The sequence below is a fragment of the Lepisosteus oculatus genome, chromosome 11 (genome assembly GCF_040954835.1).
Source record: "Lepisosteus oculatus isolate fLepOcu1 chromosome 11, fLepOcu1.hap2, whole genome shotgun sequence".
In the NCBI taxonomy this organism is placed as follows: domain Eukaryota; kingdom Metazoa; phylum Chordata; class Actinopteri; order Semionotiformes; family Lepisosteidae; genus Lepisosteus; species Lepisosteus oculatus.
The window spans coordinates 3627226-3638182 of record NC_090706.1 but is presented as its reverse complement, the minus strand read 5'-3'; positions in this window follow the sequence as shown (position 1 = coordinate 3638182).

Here is a 10957-nt window from a genome sequence, read left to right as displayed (position 1 = left end):
TTCCATTTGTTCCAAGACTCTCTTGTACAGGAGGGGGAGGGTATTGAGGATGGATAGAACAAGCAGTGGCCCTTTCATTTGATTGTGAAGAAATTGTCTCCAGTGCATTTTTCATTTATGCCAAATGAATGATTGTTGTTCTTAAACAGGAAGTAACTGAATTCTGTCATGTATGTCCTGAATTATGATATAGTTGGGTATCTCCCACAGTTCTGCAGGTGTTATAGGAAATCATTAAAAGTAATCAATTTTTAGAGACTTGGAATGATTTAATTGTGATCAGCTGTAGGTGATTCGCTAAATGATTTGGAACCACAAATGTCTGCCGTCAAGGACCAGAGTTCCCTTACTCGAGTACATTTGTTGCTTAATTGATCAATGCCTTTCAAGTGTTCCCATTCTTTCGAAACCCTCACTCTGAAGTGGATTCCTCTTTTGGGGTAATGCGACAGGGGCCATGTGACTGTCTTCTGTTCAGACAGCAACACAAAACATCATCAGATCACATTGTAGTTATATCATATAAACACAGGCCCTTTGTTTGCAGTTCAAGCCATTTTATTTTCTGGTCAGGCCTGACATGAACATGGAAATGATTATTGAGATCCCTTGGAGGAAAGGCAGACCTAAAGTTCAAAGTTATGGAAAGGTGTTTATTATCAAGGTTTATTATTAATGCACGAAAAGAACAGCATACAGTGGTGTTGTTGGCAATGAAATGCTTTATTTATAAAACCATGAAAATGGTTTTCTTGCAATGTTTTTCTTTTCATGTAGCAGAGTAATACTTTCAACAACTTGTAGGAGAGAGAGGGGTGTCATATGTTCCTAATAGAGTTCTTATACACTATTTGTATTGCATGAAGTCCAGCACTTGACCTTTCAGATGAAAGTAACAGCATAGTTACGGATGATGCCTCCGCCTAGCCTGAGGCTAGCCTGTAGCGAGAGCAGATTGGCAAGGGCTGCGTTCTCAAAACTGAACGCAAGGTGGCGGTGTTGATCTGTAGGTTCCTTCTGGTTCCATCAACTAGAGCACAGCTCAGAACATGGTGGTACCTAAGCATCTTCACACTGGCTTGTCAATGTGCACTATACTTCATTAGAAATCCTGCTGTTTGTGTTTTGGGTTGACTACGTGTCATTACTGCTCCGAGTGGATATCATGTCGGCTTAGGTATCAGAAGATAGCTATCAGATAGGTAGCAGTAGGTAGGCATTTTAATTGTTGAGGATTGGTTATACTAGTTAAACTGAATTAATCTCAGAGATGAAGAAATTGAATAATTATGGACTACTTCATTTACAGATTTTACTGTGTTGTGTCACCGCTTTTTAAAATTTATAGACAGAAGCATGCCGTGACAAAAAATTGACTCCAAATATGTTATACACCCACACCACAACCTATAACCTACTTTTAAGCTTTTAAATTTCACTGTCCACGTTGAAATTTCTTTGTTAGGAATGTGACCTGGGACTGCGCTTGCTGCAGATATAGGTCATGATACAGCCCAGGTGTTCAGTTCCAAGGCTCCCTGCACCTGCGGTAGATGGTCTCGTCCAGAGGGGGCTGGCTCAGGTATACCCCGCAGGCTAGCTGAGGCTGTCTGCTGGGAGGCAGGCATGAAGGAAGGGGGGGGGACGGATTTGCAGCTCCTCCATTCCCCCTCTCCCTGCGTGTCACATGTGGGTAGAGCACACTCACGTGCTGAAAGGCCTTACATACACACATGGAGCATGTTGGTGGGGGAAGGGATTGAGAGCGTATTGGCGGAACAGTGCCAGGACTCGGCATCGATTTGTCTTGCTTTGATAACGTATGGACCTCTTCCACTTAGCTAATGTTGCTGCAAAGAGACAAATTGCCGCTGATAGAGATGCAGCCTGCAGACCGGAGAGTGTGTGATTTTCAAGCAACATGAGCCTTTCAGTTTTTTAGCGTCATTTTCCTATATGTGCATTTATATTGAGAAACAGGATGCACATAACTTCCAGTGTTTGCTTTGAGAGATAAAGGAGAGGTTCCTCTTTGTCCTTGGCCTATGTTTGATTCGCTTCTGCATTCTGCTCTTGCTTCCATGTGAGATTCAGCAAATTGTGAGGAGAGAGCTGGGGTGCATGGGCAGGCAGGATCTTGACTATACAAGTCACACGAGACAGCAGCGTGAGATCTGAAAGAGAGAATTATACATTTAGACCATGGTTTCCCAATCCTGGTACTGGGTGAATCCAGTGTCTAGTTATTTTTAAACCCAACCCGGCTTTCATTTGCTTGATTGAACTCATATTCTGATTATTGGTTTTTAGATCATTTTAATTGTTTCCTGCTCCAGAAATGCTGAAATTTTCACACATGAATATTTATAGTAAAAACTGCGAGTGGCATTTCCAGAGCTCAAAGCAATTCAAAGTGCCTAATACTTAAATCATTCCATTTGGAATAAAGACATCTTACGAGAGAAGGCAATTTTTCTCATCTAATCCCTTTGGTATTTAATAGCTAATTGATCCTAAGATGTTACTCGGCATTTCCTGAAGGACACCCGAGTATCAGCATCAGAAATGTGACTGGGTTAGCTTGTTCCAACCTCCCACAACTCTTTGGGCAAATGTGCTTTCGTCCGTTTTACCTGCATTTTGACATTTCTTTCCACCAGTGTCCTCTGATTTTTATTTCACCATTGACTCTGAAGAATGTCAGTGGGTTGGCTTTTTCAGTGCCTTTGTAGATCCTGTTTACTAGGATCAGTTCCCACAGATCAGCTGTAGTCTTTACTGCTCATGACTAGCAAGTTTCTGTCAGTGCAGGGCGTTCCTCTAAGCCAGGGACTGCATCTGGCAGCTCATCACCGGGCAGATTCTAGAGCAGCAGGGTCTCTTCTAGAGCAGGTTCCTGTGGCACTCCACCAATGACCCCAGTTTGAGAACGCACCCCTAATCTGTACTCGCTGGATTCTGTTATCCAATTCTCGGTCCACTCACATGCACATCCCAGGCCTACCACCTGTTATTTAAGTCTTTTATGAGAAACCTTATCAAAAGCCTTCTGAAAAAATATCAGCCACCAGCCATATCAGCCCACACATCACACCTGGCAGCCCACTGAAGCCCAGCAGCTGTGAGCCTGGTCAGTACCTGGATGGGAGACTCCTGGGAAGCTCAGGTTGCTGCTGGAAGAGGTGTTAGTGGGACTATGAGGAGGCACTCACCCTGCGATCTGAGTGGGTCCTAATGCCCCAGTGCAGTGATGGAGAAAATGTATAGCCAAGAAGTACATGCAACAGCACCTGGGGAATCTTGTTATGGAGTTCTGTTCACGGGATTTATCAAGGATTCAACACTCTTCCAGTCCTCTTGAGGAAGGGAAGTGCCCAGGGAAGAGCGGTGCCCCCCCCCCCTAATCTACAACCTGAACACATGTGACAGGTTTGATGTACTTTTTGCCAAAGGTACATAAAGCAAAGCAGACAAATGCTTTAGCACTTTTAGAGGAGTTAGGCTTACATACATGTCATTTAGGCTAATTTGTGAAACACTATGCAAACATAGTAATTTCAACTGTAAATGTCTGATAAACAGGTAGATGCTTAATCTGCAGGTGGTGGCCCAAAGGGAATTTGATTTGCCCAGAGTGCTAATGTGAGTTTTCTAAGCAGTGTGATCCTCTGCCTCATAGGTGAATTTCATTTTAGCTTAACTCTTAAGTATTTAAATCAACTTGTTACTGGCATAAATGCACCAATTTACTGACTTCTCCCAGCTTTTCAGGTGCTGCTGCTATAAGGAGACCTACGACCTAGAAACTCTATAGAAAACTGGTCCCCCAACACTATATCTGAACCACTGGGCTAGAGCTATAGTGTCTTAACAGGATGCTGGTTTTACTGGAGGTGCCCAGGGGTGAGTGTGTGTGTGTGGGAGGGGATGCTTCTCCTTTTCTAAAGAGAACGGCACCTCTCGGGCAAACCGCGGAGTGTCGCCCTAACGTGGGCATGAGGTCATCTTACTGCACTTCAATAGCTCTTTCAGAATGCAAATAGAAACCTGTAAGTCAAGCTCCTCTCACAGTTACAAAAGAGATGCCACAGGCACTTTTTACATTTGTCTGAAGTCATGTGTGGCAGAATTTGAATGCCAAAAACAACAGTAAAGGTGGGTCAGTGTGCAAAATGAGAAGAGGTAGACTGCAATGGCTTTTCTCTAAAGGGGCTTTTTAAAAGCACTCAGGTTTTCTTATTTTCTGGGATTTTCATAGTCCTTTGCATTAAAAAAATTCCATGGCACATATATTTTTAGCGTTGACTTCGTGAACTCTGCCCAAACGTGGTAGAATTCCCGATAGGTGGGCTTTACAGTATGTCGTTTTCCCCCATGTCACAGCTGCCCTTGAGCTCCAAAGTTAACGTTAAAGAAATGCCAAAGCATGTTACACCCTGCATATAAATGTGGAAGTCATTTTAAAGTACCAAAATGTGATTGCTGTACCCAATCCAGTTAGCATAGCAAAATGTGTTTTGTTTGTAGAGTAGGGCTGTAGATGATAACCAGGAATAAAACATTCCTTTAAATGCCCTTAATGGCATTAAGTAGAGGAGACAACACATTTTATCCTGTTAATTTCTGGAACGTTTGAGGTCTCTCACCATTGAGTGTTTAACTCCAACAAAACACTGTTGCCTTAAATTGTATAGTAAGCTCTGTTCTTGTTTTCTTCTAGTAGCCTCCTGAGTGCCAGCGGCTGACATTGATTTGATTTGTGCTGTGTGATATGTTAATTTGGCTCCGCTTCCCAGATTCCACTGGCCATGGGAAAGCTGCCATGAGATTCCTCTGCAGAGTGTGGCTCTGTGCTCCCATAGGTAAAGACACCCAGGGGCCCAATCTCAGCTCCTCAGGCACCTCAGTGGAAGGAGCTAATAGCCCAGATTGATGGGCTGCGGAGACTTTTAATGATGTGAAAGAAATACGAGCCGGACTCATTCTGTGCTTCCAGACTAAGGAGAAATCCAGCTGCCCCAAGGCAGAGTGGGAGAGAGAGAGCGGAGTTTGCAGGAGTGGTGCCTAGAGATGTATTGAAATGGGAGCCGAGTAAATGCCACTTTCAAAACGGGGATTATCTGACTAGTAATGAAATACTTTCGACATCAATTTCTACACCAGAGCCTGTTATTGCTGTAAATCTGAGGGACTGCGACCAGATTACCGCGGCTTTAATGGAGTAAATGAGAAGTGTTCCCTGCAATGACTGATACCCAGCTGGTTTGTTTAAAAAGAGAAATATATTTTTCTCTTGACATGTTGCAATCTATTAAGGCATTCCGTGACACTTTATCTCGATTTTGTAGCTACAGCTCCAAAAGCAGGAGCATGCTTCCTTTCTGAAAATTTGCCGTGCTGAGTGTTGAATCCGTGCTTTGATTCCTTTTCCCAGTTTCCTTACGTTCCTGCTTTTACAGGTCACGTTATAGACCTCTCCTTCCCTCTGGCAGTCTCTTTTCATCCCGAGCGAGGCGGCCACTCTTAACCAGCCTACCTCCCCTTTTGATGTCTCTTTAACGTTTTCACTCCTAAATCTGTCCGCAGGAATCCAGGCCAGCAGGACCGATTCAAGAGGGTGGGAGGGTGCTCACTAGCCATGGCAACATCAACAATGGTTCATGTTTAATGGTGCTTTTTCAGAAATACCATATGTGCCTTTAACTACAAAGGACCAAAAGGAGCTGGTAGGCACACTGCTTCCATGTGTCAGACATCACCTTTTTAAGTATAACTAATCCTATTACATTTATGGTGAAAGTGAAGTTGAGAGAAGTGTGTACGGGCTTGTTCGTAATCCTGTGCATGTGCTACAGATGCTCAGGTAATTACTACTACTAAGCAAAACTGTAGATTAAGGTCTTTGGACACATTTATCGACAAGGTGCTGGAGCCTTAAAGGATCTCCAGACAACTTAGAGATAAATGAACACAAGCCATTAGAAGCTTTAAAATGAACGATTACAACCATCAATTCTCTAACCTCTTAAACAATCCTAAGACGTTTTGAACGTTTGTTAAATTTATGGGATACAAATCGTTACCCTCTCATTTACCCATTTCAGTTACTTAAGAAAATACTGCTGTGGTAGATAAAATGCTTAATTCATTCAAAGAACATTTAATTAAGTCCCATTGTGTATTTTATAGGTCAATATTTAATAATGTTGCTACGTCTGAGTCAGGCAAGTCCCTTCGTTTTACAGTGCAGCCTGTCTCCGAATCAGAAATACTGATTATAAATTGGTAAGCTTTGCAAAATTGATAGGATCAAGTCTTCCAGTCACGATGGTATTGAACCTTGGTTTTTAAAACTTGCTCTTCATTGAATGTTTGCTCCACCTGCCTTTTTATTCACTCTCTCTTTTAAAACCACTGCAGTCCCAGCAGATTGGGAGTTTTCTCTTATTATACTGTACCTCTTTCCAGAGGGAATCCAAGCCTTAGGCACTATAGACTTTATATCTTTATGTTTATATAGACACTATATCTGTTTTGTCTTTTGTCCATTTCTGGGATCATAGAATATATTAATAAGCATTTAAAATCTTTTTTTGTTAGTAGTTATTTTTTTCTCTGATGCAATCTGGTTTTCATGCTGGTCATGAATGTAATTGAACAGCCTTAAAAGTTCTTTGGTTTTAAAATGGCTCTCAAAATTACACTTGTTGATCCATCTTTATACTGTAGGTTTACATAAGACTTTTGATTTTGGATATCACTCAATTCTTTTCCAAAAGCTGCAAAGTATACCCTTCCTTGCATGGTTTGCATTTACGTTGTGCATTGTGTTTGCCAGTTTCTCAAATTTATTTTGCTTTATTTACTCGCCCAGTTAAGGACGTTACTCAAGGTTTCATTTCCTTCCATTTTATTAATGGAAATTATTTGGGCAATAAACTGTTCTCATAATCACCTCTACACTTACAGCACTATCCTAATCTTCTCATTTGAACCCACTTAATCAATAGTAACCAATTATTTACATTTGTATTGACAAATGTCTTCAGGATTTATGTGACTTGCATGCTTTGTTATGCTCAGGTATATGCCATTCTCTTAAATTGACTCAATCTGCTCCCTTTAAACCATTACAACATTGTTACTTTAGAGTTGGTTTCTAAATACCCAGGCATCTGGTTGCATAGTGCTTTAACTTTCAAAACTAATAAATCAGAAGATCAAGTCAAGTGTGGCTTGATTTCCTTTATTCTAACAAATGTGGTTTTACATATTCTTCTAGATCTAGCCCAGATGCCCCTACTCCTCCTGTGCAATTATGTTGGGATGTTTGCAGAATTGCCTCTAAAACATGTCCTTTTATTTCATTCTCTTGTATGATTTAATATCAGTGCCCCCGTCGCACTAATCATTTTAGTTTTTTACTCTTTGATTGATTGTCTCTTATCTCATACTATGTGAATGCTTCACTGGTTTAACTTAATTTATGGATCTTTAATTGGGAAAACACTTTCCTGTCTTCATAATTTATTGCAGTTCTCTGTGACTTCTTGCAGTTTCGTTCTTTAATGAACTTGAACTTTCCTAGAGCCACGACCATTTTCGGGCACAAGTAATTTCAGTTTGCTTCAGTGATGACTATGACTAGAATAATCTGCAGCTGAAACTATCCACTTTTGTGTCTGGTGCCCCTTGCAAGCACTTGTTAATATTGTCACATTCTGTCATGCTCTTTTCATTTTAGTATTTTCTTCCACTGCCTTCTGTGCTACAGTGGTGTGAACCTCTTTGCTTGGTCATTACTGTAATTGAGAACTTGTTCTCAGTTGGCCTATCTGGTTAAATAAAGGATGAGAAAGAACATTAATTTGATGAATCTAATTTACTCTCATGGTAAAATCACTGTTAAAGCGAGCCTGCATTTTACAGAGGCAGTTTTCGTTAATGTGACTAATTGAACATCGCCCGCAGTTGTTAGAGAGTATGTTCTAGAAATAACTTCACAATAAATTCAGATACCTGTTACTGCATGAATTCAGACCAATCAGTCCATATACAAAAAAAATGTGTTGATAAATATCTGTTGTAGTTGTTAGGGGAGACAGAATAGGTCATGTCAGGAGGCTAGTTTCTTGACAGTGTGTTGGTAGTCTTAAGCTTTTAGGGACTTCTATGTGTGTGGCTCTGCAAACACTACCAGACTTGTACCAGGCTCTTTTGACTTGTAACTACAGTGTGAGGGTAACATAAATGATGAAGAGGGCAAGCATGTCTTTTAATCAAACACTAGTAAGAGAAGGCCAAAGCATCTACTGTAATCCTGGGAAAAAATAAAATCTCAGTCTTCCTGGCCAATTTCTTATATTTAAAAAAACATTGCCTTCCATTGTGTACCCAAAGTTAAATCAGCCAGGCTATACTGTGGAGCAAAATTTTAAGTTAATTAAATAGAAAAGATATAGTGCTTTTGTGTTCTGCACGCAGATCAGTAGAACCTGAAATTGCTTGCACTGGTGTGTGGGAAAAGAGCTGTAGCCTTCATAGTTATCCATGTCTTTGCAGTCACAAGGCCCTGTGCCTTTCTGAGATCTGTTCAACAGCGTCAGTTACTGCAATAAAGAGCAAACGGCCCCTTAATTAACGTAAGCCCAATTACTGCGGACATCAGGATAATAAAGAAATGCTTACTGTGAGAATTTTGTCTGCTATCCCTGTGCTAAGCTTGCATGAACTACAGCTTTGATTTCCCAGTGTTCTTCCTGAGAAATGGTCCCTGAGGAGCACAATCGTTCAAGAAGAAATCGTGATGAATTAGCAGGACTGCACCTAAAAGGTAAAGTTATTTAGGAATGCATGGTCTTCGATGTGAGCTGCCCTGGTCATCAGGGTGCGCTGTAGGCTGGAGAGATCTGTTTTCGATACCTGGAGAAATCAGCTGTCGATGGCTTGGCGGCACAATCCATCCTCCACTCCCAAGCTGCTATTTTACAGGCTTGTGGCCCTTAGGGGAAATTAATCGTCAGCCTGATTTTATGGAGTTTGAGTTTCCATTGTTCAAAGGTGAGACACTGAAAGATTGCTGTGTTACTGCTAGCTCTCTTGCACTTGTTTTTTGTGTGATTACGTATCGACATTCGTAGCACAAAGGTCCCAAAACTGTATTCCTCTGGAGGGAACAGAAGACGTAGTTTGCATGTAAGTTTCAGATCAGCACGCTTTACTGGGTTTGAGAACCTGAGACATTGCTGTGAGTTTTTCTGGGATAGTTAGCATGAGGTCTGATCTCCTGGAGCGTGGTGAACACAGGAAGGAGAAAGTGAACAGCAGGGAACTGCAGGGGGTTTCCTCATGTTGGCCAACGACCTTCTGGAAAACCCATCTTAACGTACACCTGGACAAAGGAGAACAGCCGTCTTTTGTCAATGAGCACATCTTTGCCTCCGCGGATCTTGCGCCTTCAATAGAGGGACAAGTACATGTTCGTGCTCTACTCTACAAAACGTGCACTTATCGTGTCTACAGCTGGGAATACTACAGCACCCGCAGGCTCGCGGGCTTCTGGGAAGGCACGAGCGTTGGCCATAGTGGGGCCAGCTGGGGATGTCCTGGTCCGGTCAAGCCACCCAAACCAGTGGCAGTGGCTAAGTGTGCCCGCTGCTTAGGGAATCTTGGTCACAGATCATTTCCATTTCCACATGCATGAATGTGTAAAATACTGTATATACAGTACAGGCTAAAAGCAAACTGACTCTCCTTTCTCTTTGATATGTGCTAGTGAAATGCACAGCTTGATGCCCCTTTTGTGTATTCCTTAAGATAAACCAATCTGATATCAACCATGGATTTTATTTATCTCCTCTTCTCTTTATTCCTACAGTAGCTTGTTATTTCTGCTTCTTTATTTTTTTGGTTCTGATTTTGCCTCTCTCAGCATCTAATAGTCTAATTTCTTAAATGAGATTGCATGGTCTCTGAGCCATTGCTGCCCTTCTTAATTGAATGTTAAAACTCTGAACTGTCATGAAATTCCAAAGCACAAAAATATCTTGTGCTTAATTAGATATCAAAAATGTGCTTTAGTGGTTATATGAGGTTTAATATCCGCAAGTATACTTGAAGCTTCGAAAGTGATTCTGACTCAGACTGGACTTGTTTGTTAAACCTCAGGTTTCAGTGTCTTGGGAAATTCAATACATTTAAAAAGACTTTCTCAAGAAGGATTACCAGTTTTTTTTACAAAGTAGAAAGTTAATAAAGAGCATTCTTGTATTTAATTGCATGTATTGTATATGGATTATGGTTTTCTGTAGGTATATTCAGGGTGCTCTCTTTTTCTTCGATAACCTACAGAAAATTGTAATTTTCACCAGATCCACTTTTGTAAAGTGCTTTGCTGCTCTCCATCCTGGTAAAGCTTGATATGCGTCAGAACAATTGTTATTTCCTTCAATGCACTTGTCATGGTTACAATGAGACTGAAAGATTGCCCTCTTTTGAGATGTGCTGTTTTGCTGTTGAATTCAATAGAGTTTTTCCAAAACCTTGCAGTGGAGAGGATCCTAGTGCTTTCAGCAGACTCTAGCTAAATCATCAGGAGAGGGTTTTTCATTTTCAGTAGAGTGTGAACTACACTGAAGGACGTGGTAGAAAAAGTGTCCAGTCATCTGTATTTTGGCAAGTCAACATTCATTCACTGAAGCGCTGCAATTTTATGGTTATTTCACTAATTCAGACCTATAACATGGACTGTATTTTTTAAAGAATTTCCAGATTCTTAAATTTGGGGTATCAAAGAGTAGAGATACGCACACACAGGTTATGAAATCAGTGCACAAAGGAAATTGAACTGCACCCAAAAAATTAAATTCCCCCAAAATACAATAATAATAAAACAAACATGGTGAAAAATGCTAAATTAACCATGAGACTGGCTGCAGGAGGCCCAGCTTGGCTGTGT